The 16,147-nt window shown below is 39.5% G+C and overlaps 1 protein-coding gene across 7 annotated transcripts in view; it reads right to left on the reverse strand.

Moving 5' to 3' along the window:
• LYRM4 (LYR motif containing 4) overlaps positions 1 to 16,147 on the reverse strand; it is a 93,759-nt gene that overhangs the window by 29,427 nt on the left and 48,185 nt on the right. The gene's annotated exons all lie outside the window — the stretch shown is intronic.

The raw sequence follows: 16,147 nt of genomic DNA on the forward strand, positions 1-16,147 counted from the left end.
CAAATCTTTCCAGGAGCTCTTATTTTTCTTTCTCCTAGCATGCTCTTTATAAAACAAGAAACACACAATACGTTCACCCAAACTGAGGAAAACCACAGCATTTCTGTCCTAGGAGGCACAGGGCGCAGCATTAGCTCAGTTTATTTCTAGTTACCAGGTCTCATCACACAGACACTGGCACTGAAACCTGCCAGATATAAAATATAAATGGAGCTGCGGCTGTACGACCAAGATTCCAGCGCACTCATCACGGGCAAAAATAACAGCAGTACAGCTTAGCAGGAAAAGCATGTGAGGAGACAACATTTTATAGGACAAATAAGAACAGTTAACAGTGGTGGTTTAGCCCTACTAAACCCCGAATTCATGGATCTATATATTATTATAAAGGATGTACTTTGCAGGAAGAGTCTTGTTCTACAGACTTAGTGGGGGAAAAGGTGCAAGTTAAATCCTGTTCTTGCTGAATCCATTAGCAAAATTCCCATGTGCTTTAGGTGGGATCAAACTTTGTTTATGGGATAATTTTTTAATTTGGTTGTATGATTTTTTGATTAAATTTGAGAGATAAAAGAATTTCAAAAAGAGATAATTCAAACTGTTCTATCTTAGATTTTCTAGAAATACAGAGGCTGCTTCAGCTCAAGACAAACTGTCTGCCACAGCAAGCTCAAAAGTATCCACGTATCCATAAAATAAATTTAATTGGAGGGACTAAATTCACATGGAAATTTTCAGATTCATAAGCTTACTTATTCACATCTGTTTACCTCTCTGCCACTGAAGAATGAGGAAATCCACCTATAAACCAAACTGTACCAATAAAAAGGGGTTTTAAGAGCAAGACAGAGGCTTGTAAATGGTAGATGAATCAGTAAGACTGCGGTTCTTTATGGAGACTAAAGATCAATAAATGACCCTGTTTTAGTCCAGTGATGCTTGTAAAGGATTTTGTTAGCATTCCAGAGAAGATGCGATTACAGGGCCAATCAGTGCTGTGCAGCTTTGGCACACACTGCGATAAAGCCATGCTTTTTAACTCTGCAGCCAAAAAGGTTGAGAGATTTTTGCCTCGTTTCTTGCAGTAATGTAAGAAGCATTCAGCACCCATGATGAAACATTGGCTAATCATATGTACTGTGCTCTAAAAACAGTCTTGATCAAAGTGTTGTACAGCCCAGAGTCGTCCTAAGTTCTGCAGAAAGTTTCAAAGGTTCACTTACTACGAAATGTTGCATTTAAGCTGGTTGTGTGTTACGACGTGTCATGATAAATAGGTCACATTTTGATCTTCTGATTTACCATATAAAAATTGTCATCTTCGTTTACTGTCAGCATGAAATCAACCTGCTACTTCTGTGATAACTCCATAAGACTGATACAACTGAATTTTGGCAATGGTGGACAGAAAACGACAGCCATGCTACTGTTTGCTTACTGTGCTGAGCTGGCAGAAGTAAAACACAAGCCACTGAGAGACTTGCATCTTCTTTATTGTCGATAAATCCATTTCATGGCTGCAGAGAAGCACGTCTGCACTTGGCAAGGGCTTCACTTAAAAAACAAAAATAGAAGTATCATTGTTTTAGTGGACATTACAGAAATGGAACTCCCCAAGTGAATCTGACGCATTAACAACACCTCCTTAACCGCTGTCTAATGATTTCTGCAGGCATGAAATGGAATATTTTACGACTATTTTCAGCCATCTGTGCTGCTTTTTCTTTCAGCTTAGGTTTGCCAAAACTGTAATGAAAGTCCCTGTGTTTTACGCCATCACATGCTTCTTAGTATCAATACACCAATTAAACATATCACTGGTGTCACAGGTACTAAACTGCTGAAGTCTCACACTGGCAGAAGGACGAGTCAGTTGTGTATACAGCTAGAGCCTGCTAATTATTAAGCCATCCTCCTATGTAAGGTTTCTCTCAGTAATAAAGGGAATTCAGAAGGAAGCTTGCCTAGAAGTCATAACATGACAATAGGACTCAGAAGGCCAGCCCTAATTCCTTGTTCTACCACACGCTCTTGTCACTGTGGACAAGTCTTTTGGAGTGCATCTACACCAAGGTTTTACTTTGTACATGGAACACACTTGTAAAGTGAATTTCTTCATCCTCCATGCTTTGCTCCACATCGTGACCCAGCGTCTCGGAGTGCGTGGGCTGGATTCCACTCCTGCTAAACAGCCTGGGAGATCTTCTCCAGAACCACACCGAGTGTACTCCAGCAGTAACTGAGCATTAAGCCGTAGGGACTAGACAAGAGCTAGGTCCACAGTAAAAACTAAACCCCAAAGCATATACAATGCAGACATCAGGTTCTCGACACAAAGTATTTTGCTTTACTGATATGTTTCTACAGATCTGCTCTATGCATTAATGCGGACGTTGTCTCATTTTTTTCAGCTCCCCAGAAAGACCATATCTTTTGGGGATGGTGATGTTTGAGCCCACATCTATTTGGTGGTCGTGCTGCTTGTACCAACTTCAGCAGGTCCTTCCATCACCACCCGTTATTCCTTAATTATTATGATAAATACTTTAATAGCCATGAGGTGAGCAAGATAACTTTCTAACAAACACTAAAAAATAAACTGGTGAGTGAATGACACCTCTCCTCTTCCACAATAATAAAACAAGTTTTCAGCTGGATCAGCTTTATTGATCTAGATCACTGCTTTGGATTCACAAATTGAGACACTATCACAAAAAAGGTGAGAAGCTGCTTATTTTGACACTGAAAACACGTTAACCAAACTATGGCCTGAAGCACAGACATAAAAGTGCCACAAACCCTTCCAAAACAGACAGGAAAGTTACATTTATATTATTTACAATATTTAATCTCTTCACAGTAGAGACTATTCTAATTACTAGCACAAACAGCCGGGGCACAATATACAACCTGCAAGTTCAGAGTGGAAAGCAACAGTTCGACCAGCAATGCTTTCAGAAAGATTCACACAACCTTGTAGAGGTTTCTCTTTGGAACAGGTCCTTGTGGTTGAAAATTATTATTTTCTATTAATATGTAACCTGCTGCTGTCAACTCTTGTTCTACTTAGTGATATACTACTATTTTCCCTCTGTTCCCTGCATTCCTCACCAGTTGAACAAAATGAATAGCATGTAAACTAAATAAGGGAAAAATTAGAAAGCAAACACCTTTATGCAGATAAGCAGTATTATCTGAGGTAGTGCACCCAAATTTATTTGCATATATAATTAGAGAAAGGCTGCTACAAACTGACAAGTCAAAAGAAGGCTAACTCAAAGGTAGCAGCAATGGGATTGACAAATTACTCACTGCAGTAGAAAAGGATTAATTAGACGGAAAAGACTTAAAGATAGGTATGGAAAATAAAGTGATTTGTTCTTCCCTTTTATGCTGTTCCTTTAAAGAATGGCAGCTAAAACCAGAACTAATACATACAGCTGAAGGGCAATTCTATGCAATGCAACTGTCACACACAAATGGTGTATTCATTGCTTTGGTAGAGATGTATTTGTGAACTGCAAAGGTGCTGAGCAAGCCTGCAGTTTTCCTCACAAATCCCTGGAAAAGGTGTGTACTGTTTTTTTTTTCCCTGCCTTAGGGCAATCAGTTTCACCACGCAAACTTTGTCATTGAGCACTTTTCCCAAAGCTAATTTACAAGCTGTTTTTCACACACCCATTCCCAAGGAGCATTTCTAGCACAATACGTGGCCTGACAACGGTAAGTACACATCAGAGTGGCATAAGAAGTTCTAACCTTTCAGCTGAGGTACAGCAACTGACTGCGCCTGCACTCCTAGTCCACCATGATGCAGAATGAAGTAAACTTATTTAGGTACCAGTAGTTTTTATTTGGACTGCAGCAGGCTAGGGATGTACTGCAGCCGGTTACAGCACCTCAGCTGAGGTAGCAGCAACTTTCAGCAGAAGGATCTGCTTCACCAAACCCAGCTCAGCTGCTCTCCTTTCTATACTCTCAAAGCTCTTCCCCAGCCCCACCTCTCATTCTCATTCAGTACAGCAACAAAGTTTAAATACTTATAGAGTGCCTTCTTTAACTAACTAAGCTAAAACTACCAAACATGAAGAAAGGAACAATTTATAGTAAGTGAAATGAGGATGCTGGGGAAGGAAGAAGACTGGGGAGGAAGGCAAGTGCAAAAAAGGAGGAAGGCAACTGGGTTCAAAGATTTTCCATTATGGCAGAAAAATATACAACTCTATTTAAAGTGACATGGCCAAAATTTGCAAGTTCATCAAATATCACTCAAGTAAATCAAGGTAAGGATCTGTGCCTTCTAGAAGTTTTTATTCAATGTGGAAAAGTTAGACTAAAGCAATAATTTTAGGTTCAGCAGGCTGTGATCTATGGTAACATTCAGCTATCGGCTTGTAGGGGCAGATTAAAAAGAAATTTCACACAGTATTCCAATACCTATGCTAATATTATTGACAAAAAAGACATTTTGGCAGCGTCTGGCACTAAATAAATTGAAGCTGCTGATACATATTTAATATGCAATGTTATCTCCTCTCAAGCTGTGGCCCAGCTGAAAATGGACAGCATGAGAGGAAAATCTGAGTGCTGCGAGGAAGGTTTCTAATGATTGAATATGTGGCATCACTTATTTCAAGTTAGTCCTGGCAGAATTATTACTCAGAAGCACTGGGGACCACTTGGCTGTTGTTATCTTTAAACCCTGAGAAGCGATGGCCCTGAAGCTGTCCCCACTCGCGTGGTTTGGTTGACGTTTCTCTCTGTAGCAGTGCAGTCTACCGTGGGCTCCCCCTCTGCTGCTTGACTCTCTGCCATGAGCCACTTGTGATTGATCCTCCGGTCCGGGGGCTGCCTAGATGCCTTCACTGGGAAACCAACCTCCTGTTTCTCTAAGGTGGAACTGCTTATACCAGCACTATTGCTGAAAGATGCTCTTTGTATACTTTTGATTAAGCTCCAGTTGCATCTTTCAGAAGATAAGGGATGTTATTCCACAGCTTTTAAAAATCAGTGGCTGTCATTTGATGCACCTTTTATCCTGTTACTGGCTATTGCTGTCACTCAAAAAAGCAGTCATGCCCCTTCCTGCATTTTCTCCTCCCCACTTTGCTCCTGCTGACACCAACATCTGTACAGCTGTTTGAAGTGACTTGCAAAGTGACCAGGCTAACCACCACCACCACCACGCTGGTACCTGCCTGGAAAAAACTGCTTCCTAGCCAGCTTGATCCCCCTTCCCATGTACCACACCAACTACTTACACCCACACAAGGGACCAGGACTGTCGTTTCCAGAGGCAGTGCCAACTTAGAGCTTTTCTTCAACTACAGGCTGATGGTTGCAGTCTATCCCCATGAAATTCTTCTTCGGTTTGAAACACATATCCTGCATTTTCTTTCCTGAGCTGCAGAGTGACTTGGCTTAATCCTACATCACAGGCACATCTCAGTGAGGCGGCTAATTGATCTCTCTGAAGCGTTCAAGTTTCTGCTCGAAAGCCAAAAAAATTTATTCGGAATACCTCAATATAAAATATACTACACAAGGTCTCATTTTTAATTGTGTTCAAACTGCAAGAAGAAAAAAATGTGCCAAAAGTAACAGTTTTAAGCTATCGAGAAAGCAATTAAAGCAACAGCCACACTACAAAATAAGTCACTTCTACTACAACAAAGATGCTTTTTAAGGAAAAAAAGTGCAGCAGTTCTGTACAAAGTATAGCCAGTACGTTTTGCAAACATCAATAAAGAAAGCAAAATTTGTGCCCTTGGTGACAGCTGTCTGTTTGACAGTAGCAGGAGCCTTTTCATTTTCCAGTATACCGGGTACTACTTTACATCAAATATATTTATTAGAACAGCAACAGCTATCTTCTATGTATGTCTTACTTGAGGAAAAGTATGTGGAAAGCACTACTGTATAACAACATTAGATCCTTGCTGTGCATTTTTGTAGGGTTTTCTTCAGATCGCTACAGGCCATTAACCTTTCACTTCAGGTAAGTAATGAACAATGACTTTTCCCACAAAAGAAATCAGCTGTGTTACCAATGGCAACTCCACTTTTAAATACATGCACCAACCCCCTGTGCATGCACTTGTTATTTATTTTTTTAAAAATCAATTCTGGTATGAAATAAGAAAGGTTCCCTTTGGCTTCACCTTGTGCTGATAATGAACAAACCCTCAGTGAAGCCTACTCCCAAGGAAGTCTTCCTTAATAGCACTGATTAAAAATAAAATGAAGCTTCTACTTAGGAAGCAAGATGTATTGCTTCCTGCTTTCCTTCACCAGGGTATCTTGTAATTGGACCAGTGCTAATTGGACACTTCAGCCAAACAATTTAATTTAAAAAGGAAAAAAAAAGACTCCAATTTCCCTTGGTTTCTAACAGAGTTAGTGTCATTGACCAACACCAATATGCTGAACTGCGAAATCAACACAAGACCTTAATTACACCAGGGGAAAGCGCAGGAAAACCCTGGTGAGGTCTTTCTTTTTCATTTTACTTATGTACCAGATTAATGTACATCTTCAAGCAGAAGCACAGAAGTGTTTCTTAAAGAACCTGCTCTGATTTAACATGTCTTGTACAACAGTAGGATGTGCAGAATAGGTGCAACTACCACAGGTTGAAAAATGTCTCTGTAACATTGGTGTGATTCTGTATCTGTATCAAATCATCAGCTATAAAACAGGTTAAAATTTTTTGCCTGACATCAGGGCATATAATTTACAAAGGAGGTGGTAAAAGCTGACAGATTCAGGACAGCAAGCTAGAAGAAATAGAGAGTTAATTAAAAAGTAGGTTATTTCTTAGGCAGACACTAATTGGGAAAGACTTGCATCTCTCTGGTTTTTGTTTATACGTAATGGTGGTCAAACCCACATAAATACCAGGGTGTGCTGGTTTTGGCTGGGATAGAGTTAATTTTCTTCACAGTAGCTAGCATAGGGCTATGTTTTGGATTTGTGCTGAAAACAGTGTTGATAATACAGAGATGTGTTAGTTACTGCTGAGCAGCGCTTACACAGAGTCAAGGCCGTTTCTGCTCCTCACCCCACCCCACCAGCGAGTAGGCTGGGGGTGCACAAGGAGTTAGGAGGAGACACAGCCGGGACAGCTGAACCCAACTCACCACAGGGATATCCCGTACCATAGGATGTCATGCTCAGCATATAAAGCTGGGGGAAGAAGGAGAATGGGGGGACGTTCGGAGTGATGGCGTTTGTCTTCCCAAGGAACTGTTACTGCTTTCCTGGAGATGGCTGAACACCTGCCTGCCCATGGGAAGTAGTGAATGAATTCCTTGCTTTGCTTTGCTTGTGCGCACGGCTTTTGCTTTCCCTATTAAACTATCTTTATCTCAACCCATGAGTTTTCTCACTTTTACTCTTCCGATTCTCTCCCCCATCCCACTGGGGGGAGTGAGCGAGCGGCGGTGTGAGGCTTAGTTGCCAGTTGGGGTTAAACTACGACACAGGGAGCTGTAAATCTTAAGTAGCTGGGGGAATGCAGTAACAACCAACACTTACTTTTCCTTTCCCACTCTGCTTCATTCTACCCATTAATTCACCTTTAACCCTTGTGCCCTTAAGTCTTTTCTTCCTTTCATCATTTCTCCTATTAACAGGGCTTCCTCCTCTCCAAAAGCAGCAGCTGTGAACTACTTCCTTTTAACGTCTCATTTCCAAAACGAACTTCCTCCATGAAGCGGGCACGCACCAGCCCGTCTCAGCAGAACATATAAGAGCCTTGGAGAGGTGTTGGAGAACAAAGGAGAACTAGGGGAGACTCTGCCTTGCATCTTCTAATGCTGCCTTTCCCTTTGTACTTTTTCTATGGCAAAACCACTAAAAAGGAGGCACTGAAAAACTGCATCCTACTACTTCCTTTCTTTAATTCCATATATTGGCATGCATAATTAGATTTTGTTTATGAATTTTAAGACAGATTTTATTTCATGTTAATAGGATGATAGCCTTTAATTTTCTACAAAAAACTTGTGATATTTTCGCGGCAGCAATATATAGTTGCACAATGCCTCGATGTATTTTATTAAACTTCATTCATACGTCCTTAATATTCTGCATGCAGAAACTAGAATCCAGCAAACTGCTGATGGGCTGCATTTCTAAATTCTGTATTGCCTCAAATATTAGCTCAGTAAAGACTTAAAAAAATCATAATTAGAAGCCCCAAGAGATCAGAGAGACTGCTAGTCTAATCTGTTATGGAAAGACAAATTCAGGAGAGATTTCTGATTCTAGCAGTATAAAATTCAGAAGCCCAGAAAGCCCCTCTTTTCTTTTTTTCCCATAGAATAAAATACATAATGCCAACATGTTGCAACAAAGTTTAAAATGCATAACCAAAGACACAAAAGATGACTTGATATTTATCTGCTGAATTAAACTGGGCTTACAGAACATTTTGTATTTTTAGACCTTCTGTCATATAAATATAATTTAGTTTCAATCAATCACTTCTGTATAAACATGAAAGAAACAGTTTGCACAGTGAACCTGTGGATTCCACATTAATCATTGCTCTGAAAGACCATTTAATTACAGCAAGAATTAAATACATCAGAATATTTCCCCAAAATTGTTCTGCATTCTCCCCAGAATTTTCTGCCACGTTCTGTCTTTGTATGAGAACCCTTGTTCTCTACTAACATTCAGGGAAGCTCTGCCTGCAAAATAAGATATGAATACAGATTTCTGCTATTCAGACTACCTGGTAACTCTATACACTGGCTACTTCCCCATCCCAACTCCTTCAAAGTGGTTTGCAGGAGAAAATTATAGAAACATGATAATGTCCAAATATTTGCATAAGGAAGATTTTGAAGATTCCTCCAATTGCCTTCTTCTGTATGTTCAATTCACCATCTTACAACCCAGTATGAAGATGCTGACTGGGCTACCCTCAGCTATAACAATAGCTTGAACACATCATAGTTTCCCCCAAAAGTTTAAACAGTGAGTGATCCCACAGACCTGTGGACACTGCTGTAAAATTTCAACAACAAAGGACCAAAGAAGACCCAGCCACAAATGGCAGGCTTTAGCAATATACCTCTAAGTAAAATTCAGATCTAAACACAGTAGATGTAGGCCTAGCAATCTGTGAAGTGAAACACAAACGTTCTCGCAGTACTACAAAAACAAATGCACACACACACAATAACCAACTGCAAAAGATATGAATATTTTTGTGGAGAAAGTGACCCTAATTCTATAAGGGTCACTGGGGGTATACATGGTGGTGGCAGTGGATAATACAACATCAATACCTGTGGTGTAATAACGATAGATGGCTTGCACACCTATTAAAAACTTCGGTGATCATCAGCTAATAGCTCAGTGTTGCCAATGGTTTCAACAACGGATGCCAGATAACAGCAATGAACATAGAAGTTGCTGAAGGAACACACAGCTCCCCCCATTCTTCAAAGCATCTGCCACCCAAAAGGTGATGCAACAGCCTGGGCATCATTAGGAATACCTGCCTGTGTGGGCATGACCTATGTGACAGTCATTCCACAGGAGATAATAAATACAACAAATTTCTCTTATACACGCATCATCACAACGTCAGCAAGCATTTGTCAGGATTCACTGAAAGAACTATATATAATCTGTGCTATCTTCCTTATTCTACATCAAAGCTTTTTGAAGAGGTGTGCAGAACTAGCTAACTTTCTTGTGTACTGGAACAGTTATGCTTTCTACATATACAAGGAACAATATTTTGCTTCTTTGCAGAAGTGCAAAAATACTCAAAGTGATAATTCAGGGAATTGCCTAATGTGAAGGAGCCACCCTTCAAACCTATTTTTAGAAAACAAAAATGTGGCTGTGATTACTTTCCTCACATGGTAAGAATGACATATACTCTTCTTCATTTTCCCCTCTATGTATTTATTTTGGAATACAACTTTGCGTTCCAAGTTTAGCCTTTAACTGCTTCCTAAGTGACAAATGGTGTGCTAGGGGGAAAGGAGCTTTATCTTAGACTAAAATTCTCAGCCAGCTTTGCCCTTCCCTGCCTGGCTATATTTACAGCCACACCTTACATCACTGAGTCTTGAGCAAGCACAAAGTGCCTGCAGAAATGCTGCTGACTCAGAACTCTTCACCTACAGTGAGACAGCCTGTTACACCCACTTCAAACAGGGGTAAGGTGGCCATGCAAGACATAGCAGGGTAGCAGCAAACCTCTGTAATAAATCTTGTTATGGCTTTGGTAATTAACTTTTTTTTTTTTTTATTTAAAAGAACAAACATTAAAAAGCCAAAAGTTCTTCCCTCACGCACAAGAAGAGACATTCAAATCATATGTAGCGTTACTATTCACTTGAATCAACCATAATGTTCCAACTCGTCCTTCCCTAACTGAAGTGTCATTTATACTACATACTTTATAACTGAGCATAATGAGTGAGAGGAATTTTTGTACAGCATTAAGGAAAATGTGACCAAGATTAAAAAGGAAGTGATGAAATTCTGATGCCCCTTCCCGAGCTAAGCACTGGCAAAATGCTGCAACTCCAGGGACATCGCTCTTCCACCTAAATACCAGATTGTAAAGCTATGAATGATGATTGATACTTCCTCACCATCTTAAAAGATTCTGGAGCAAAGATGCAATCAGAGGTTTCTGTGATGGAGCAAGTAAAAGTGACGTAAAATGCTTGAAGTCCCTCTGGCAAAAGAGAGGCAACAGCCAGATGCCGCACCCTCTGAAGGCAGGCATGGGAGTACAAGTAGAAAGTAGAGTATGTTATTTTGTCCTTTCTTCCTTGCCATCATAAAGCAGCCATGTTCTGCTCTGCTACAGGTATCTAGAGCTACAGGGGATTCAGAAAATTAAATATTCTATATTTAATATTCTATATTCTATAACTATTTCTGCTGAATGGGTTATCTCCCCTACACAGTATAAGGCAGCTGAACTCCTGCACAGCACAGATGCGAAATGCTTGCTGGAAACTTGGAACAGAACACCACTGAAGGATAAAGAGTTACCTTACCAGCTCTAACACCTGTTGCCATTAGAATTATCAGTATGGTATTTTATGTTTGACTCTCAGACAATATTAAAAGCCAGAATATTTTATTGGAAAACTGAAGCTCTAAATAAGCAAAGAAGAAAGCAAAACCACGCAATTAGAAGCCACAAATTAGAAGCCAAAACAAGGTTGAGGATGTTAAGTCTGTACTGAGGATCTGAAGTTTTTAGTCTTTCACCTTCTGAGTTTGAGGGTAATGGAGTATTTTTAAAAATGTAAGAATACCTGACAAGTGCATTTATATGGTTATTTATGAAGTTTAAAAACAAACTAAACCCCATCCTTATAACAAATCATATGGGCACAGTATTGTATTAATTCCATTACAGTCATATTGTGAAACACGTCACCTCTCAAATGTCTGAAAATAATATTCACACATTATGTGAAATGTGAGATACTTGGCTTTTTGGATTAAGAGATGTAAAATTATTTCAGTTGCATCTACTTATAAATAATTTCTTTGTTTTTAAATGCATGTATAAATAACACGACACTTCATAGAGCTAACATTTATTTTCTTAGTTGAGAGAACTATCTGAAATAACTGGTAAGTTTAGTCCTTTGAAGAGATGACTAGTTTCACGACACAACTGCAATGTATGCTACAGGTTCTCTAACAAACAGAGGAATGAGGGTGGGCTATGAACTTTTTTTTATGGGCATCACAACTCTACAAACACCAAAGACTGATAATATTTTTCTTTTCAATAACTTGCCCTACATGGATTTGCAGCGGGTGACCTGAGGAAGTAACTTACGTGGAAGGGCGATCTTGGAGTTTCCAGGCAAACAGCATCTGTAGGACAAGTTTGCTAAATATGGCATCACCCACAGACAGATCTGTGATGCTGTAGAGGTTTGATGCCTGTGGTCTCTGGACAAGGAACCAACACGTCCTCTGCATGCTTCGGATATTCCCAGCAAGCAGCCAGGTGATCTTGCCTCTTACAAGCAGCAGAGGAAAGACTCATACTGGGCCCCGGGGAGGTAGGGAAGAAGTCACTGTAGGCCACAAGTTGCAATGCCAGAAGAGGACCACATTTTGAGCACTGGCAGAGAAGCAATCTCTGAAATGAAAAAAACTGGAGCAAACTGCTGCAGCTTTAATAGGGCAGATCAACATTTTGTGCACTGATGGTCAGTCAGCAGGACTGACTGACAGAAGTGTGAAGTGCTCTAGCTCCATCTCCTCTGGGCAGAGGTATTATATGACAGAGGTATTCAGCACCAGCTGGCAGGAAGAAAGGGGGTGAATAGTGCTGACAGATTGAAGAAAGGAACAAGGTCCTGCAGCGTTCGTGGTCCTGCTCATCAAGCTGGAAGTGAGCTGGAAGAGTGACAAGACCTCTGGTCCTTGAATTTCCTTATTAGAACTGACTCAGCTTGGGTAAGATCTCAATTTGCCTCAAGGCTTATGAGCCTCATAAGGCAACTTGCAGGGCCATGAAGTCTGCAAGCAAGGCCAGGAAGGAAAGACCCATTCTTGGGATTCATCTCAGCAGACCAAGACTCACTCCAGCATAGGACGATGCAAGGTCACTTAAGAAAACACCAACCTTGTCATCTCGGTAACCAGCATGAACACATCTGAGAATGAGCCTGCAGGAGGTACCTCTGGCAAGGGAGCGGCATTTGAGCAGAGACCTAACATCAGATACACAGCAGGAGTGAGGAGGAGAGAATTGCTCTTCAACTACAAGAAATGGCTGAAAAGGAATAGAAACTGAAAGATCACAGGAGAAAAATCAAAGCAGAATGAAAACAGGAGCCCCCCTGCCCCCAAACCCTAGCTCCAGACCAGGGCACTTGAGAGGAACTGCGATGCCCATCGCAGAAGTTTCGCTTTGTATAAACTACATCTGTTTATTATTATAGTTACCAACAGGACATTGCTGGGGAATATTTCCCATGGATGATTGCACTTTTAATAGTACATATAACAGAATATCTAGAATGCCAAGTTTTGTAATGACCACAACAAATATTTTATGCAAAAAATTGAAGAGTAAAAAATAGTCGTCCAAAATGCCTGTAACTCTGCTAACACCCTCCTGCAAATATCCACACACCGTAGACACCATAACAATGAGAAAGCTTCAAGCTTGGAATGAAGCAACATTGATGGGAGAAAATAGATGGAAAAAGATGTCCTCTTGCCTTCTTTTTCCCCTTCACTGCTTTGCATGTACACATTGCCAGGCCTTTGAGCTTTGTTTAATTATTTTGTGCAGGGGACTGGAATCCTCTAAGTGTTTATGTGTGCATGTGAGAGTGTGGACACACGGAGAAATTCAGTAGCTACATGAACAAGTTAATAGGACCTTTAAACTACTGAACTATTCATCAGCTTTTACTGTTTCTATTTCTCATTCCTTAACATTCAGTAAATCCAATACCAAACCATTACAAAATTCTGTATCTGCTTCAATAAACAACATTTGATTAACGATAAGAAGAATGACATGGGATGGTATTACCAAGAAGACCCATGCAGTGCAATATATTTTATCCGTTCTATTGGGATAAAATAGTTTTACTGAGAACAGTACTGCCTAGGAATGGTAGACTCTCAGAGTGGAAATTCGGGGATACCATTACTGTATTTCTGACCTGTGTGAGGGCTGCATAGATCTGCTGTTTTTTATCTCCCCCAAGTGGTCAAGTCATTTTGTAAGTCCGCCTTAGAGAAGCAGCGTCCTCTCTCTTAGAGCATCTTCTACAGAGTCAGATGAAAAGGCAGATGGTGGACTAGGAAAACTTTAAAGCTGAACAAAAACTCATTAAGAGGGCAGAAAGCACAGGAAATGCCCAGGCTCAAAAGTAACTCAGTTACTCCACATATTCCCATATAACCCCTAAATTTAATTCCTAACGCCCTTTCCAGCATACAAGTGACTAAACTACAATTTGAAATAGTACCCATGTTTGACAGTTTACAAGTGGGTTTAATCACCTTGGTACAGATTTACTAATAATTTACAATCCAATTTGTCTTTGAAATAACTAATATTTCAAGCACCTGACATCAGAGGTATCTGAACTAGTACAATCTCATTGCAATTGTAATAGCCTCAAACCATTCAATTGCAATCTATCACTACTTCTCAAACAGCACTGATTACAGTTACTTTCCATTTTTCTTTAATGTCTCCTGTAAATTATAGTAAATAAGCAGATAGCCTTCACTCTTTTAGTTATGTGGATGTTTAAAAAGTGGTGAAAAGGGTATGGAAAAAAAGAGGAAATCCTTACTGTTATTCTAGCTATACTCTAAATCTGTTACAAACATTAATGTGGCTGTAGGCCAGTTTAGACAGGATATAAACGACTGTCCTCCACTTTGCTCTTTTCTTCAATCATTAAAGTTTACTTAATATTCATGAAAAATACTTTATATCCCTGGAAGCTAAAAGACTCTCTTTATTCACAGAACAATTACACCTCTGGCTGTATCATAAATTACCCACGTTGTCAGGACAACATACTTACAATCTCATCTGGAGGACCAATCCTAGATATGAGAGAAGAGATTTGTTTTCATGCCTAATAATTAGTAAAAATGCTTTGCTGTTTAAGTTATAAAGAGTGCTCTTTATTTATGGTTGTCAAATATTACCAGGATCACTAGGAAACCTTTCAAAGTCAGTGAAAAATTTGAAATAGGGAATTTCCGCTGGTGTTTGGGCTTACTGCTCACACACATTGAATTTCCCAAGAGATATATATGCAATTTTGTGATTGATCTTCCCAAAGAAAGGCCTAGCTGGAGGCAGCTGGCTTGGGCTGGGAAAAAGCAGTCACCAAACAGGCATCTTTCTCATTATGACAGGCAAGGGTGGCATTGAAGGTGATATTAAAACACTTTTCTTGCCTTGTCAAAGCTGTCCCTGCAACTGGGATGAAACATGCACAGCTTTCCACAAACTGAAGTTCAAAAGTACTTCTTAACATCTACTTCCATTGGAAAAAAAAAAAAAAAGCAGAGTTTTGTGGAAATAACTTATGAATTACAACTTTGGCTTCAGGTGTATCTGTATGAATCCACTGCTGTTTTATGCCCACAACTTTATTTTAGATTTCTTATGGCAAGTGCTGGATTCTACAACAGCTAAGACTAAGGAGATGTTTTAGCCAAATTCCCATTCTCACCCTGCAAATGTTTTCAGAAAAATTCATGATGTTGATTGAAATTCCAGTGTTTATCTATTCCCAAAGCAGTATTTTCTCCCACGAAGTAAGAGCAAGATCCTTCCTAGATCCACTAGGGAATACAGTAAAGACACATAAATTAAAAACATCCTTTTGATTTAAAAAAGATTTAAAATATTTTGATCTTAAGAAATAAGGCCAAACCAAATATGCTTAAAATCTGAAAGCTGACACGGATAGAAATCTCTGCTAAGTACTACTTAAATGTCACTTTCTACACCAAAAATAATCTGTAGCACATATACCAGAGAGCAGTCATATGATTACTTTTAAGAAGGAACAATGGAAATTACAGGTTTGACAAGTATATACCATAATCAAGTTAAACAATGCTTTTCTACTTTGCATAATTTACATATACAGAATTTGCTTTTTAAACAATATTGGCATTTGGCATTTGTTTATATAACAATAAAAATATGCAACATTACTCCTGCTCAAGTTCCCTAGCTCTTTGTATATCTATACAATACTGTTATCCTTAGTTCACTGTAGTAGTTGTTGTAAAGTTTCTTTGTATTCAGTTCCTGTGTAAAAGAATTGAGTGCACAGGTAAAAGAACAAAAACAAAAATAAAGTCCTTAATGCACTACTGTTAAGAGCAGCTTTTAGTTCTGTAAACTCAATGAGTCACTGCTGATTCTTGTTAATATGGTAGTAGAAAATAGTACTAGCCCTAGCAATTCAGGATAGGTTTGCAGCGATTTCCAACCTATGTCAACTGTCCTTCCTGGCCTTCAACTTTAAGAAAAAACAAATTTGAACAGCAATGGTCAAATACCACCAAAGAGAACAACCACTGGATGTCACTTTGTTCTCATTGCTCACAAGCTGAGTAACAGCTGCCCTTTGTGTTT

The sequence above is a fragment of the Ciconia boyciana genome, chromosome 2 (assembly GCF_034638445.1).
Source record: "Ciconia boyciana chromosome 2, ASM3463844v1, whole genome shotgun sequence".
NCBI lineage: Eukaryota > Metazoa > Chordata > Aves > Ciconiiformes > Ciconiidae > Ciconia > Ciconia boyciana.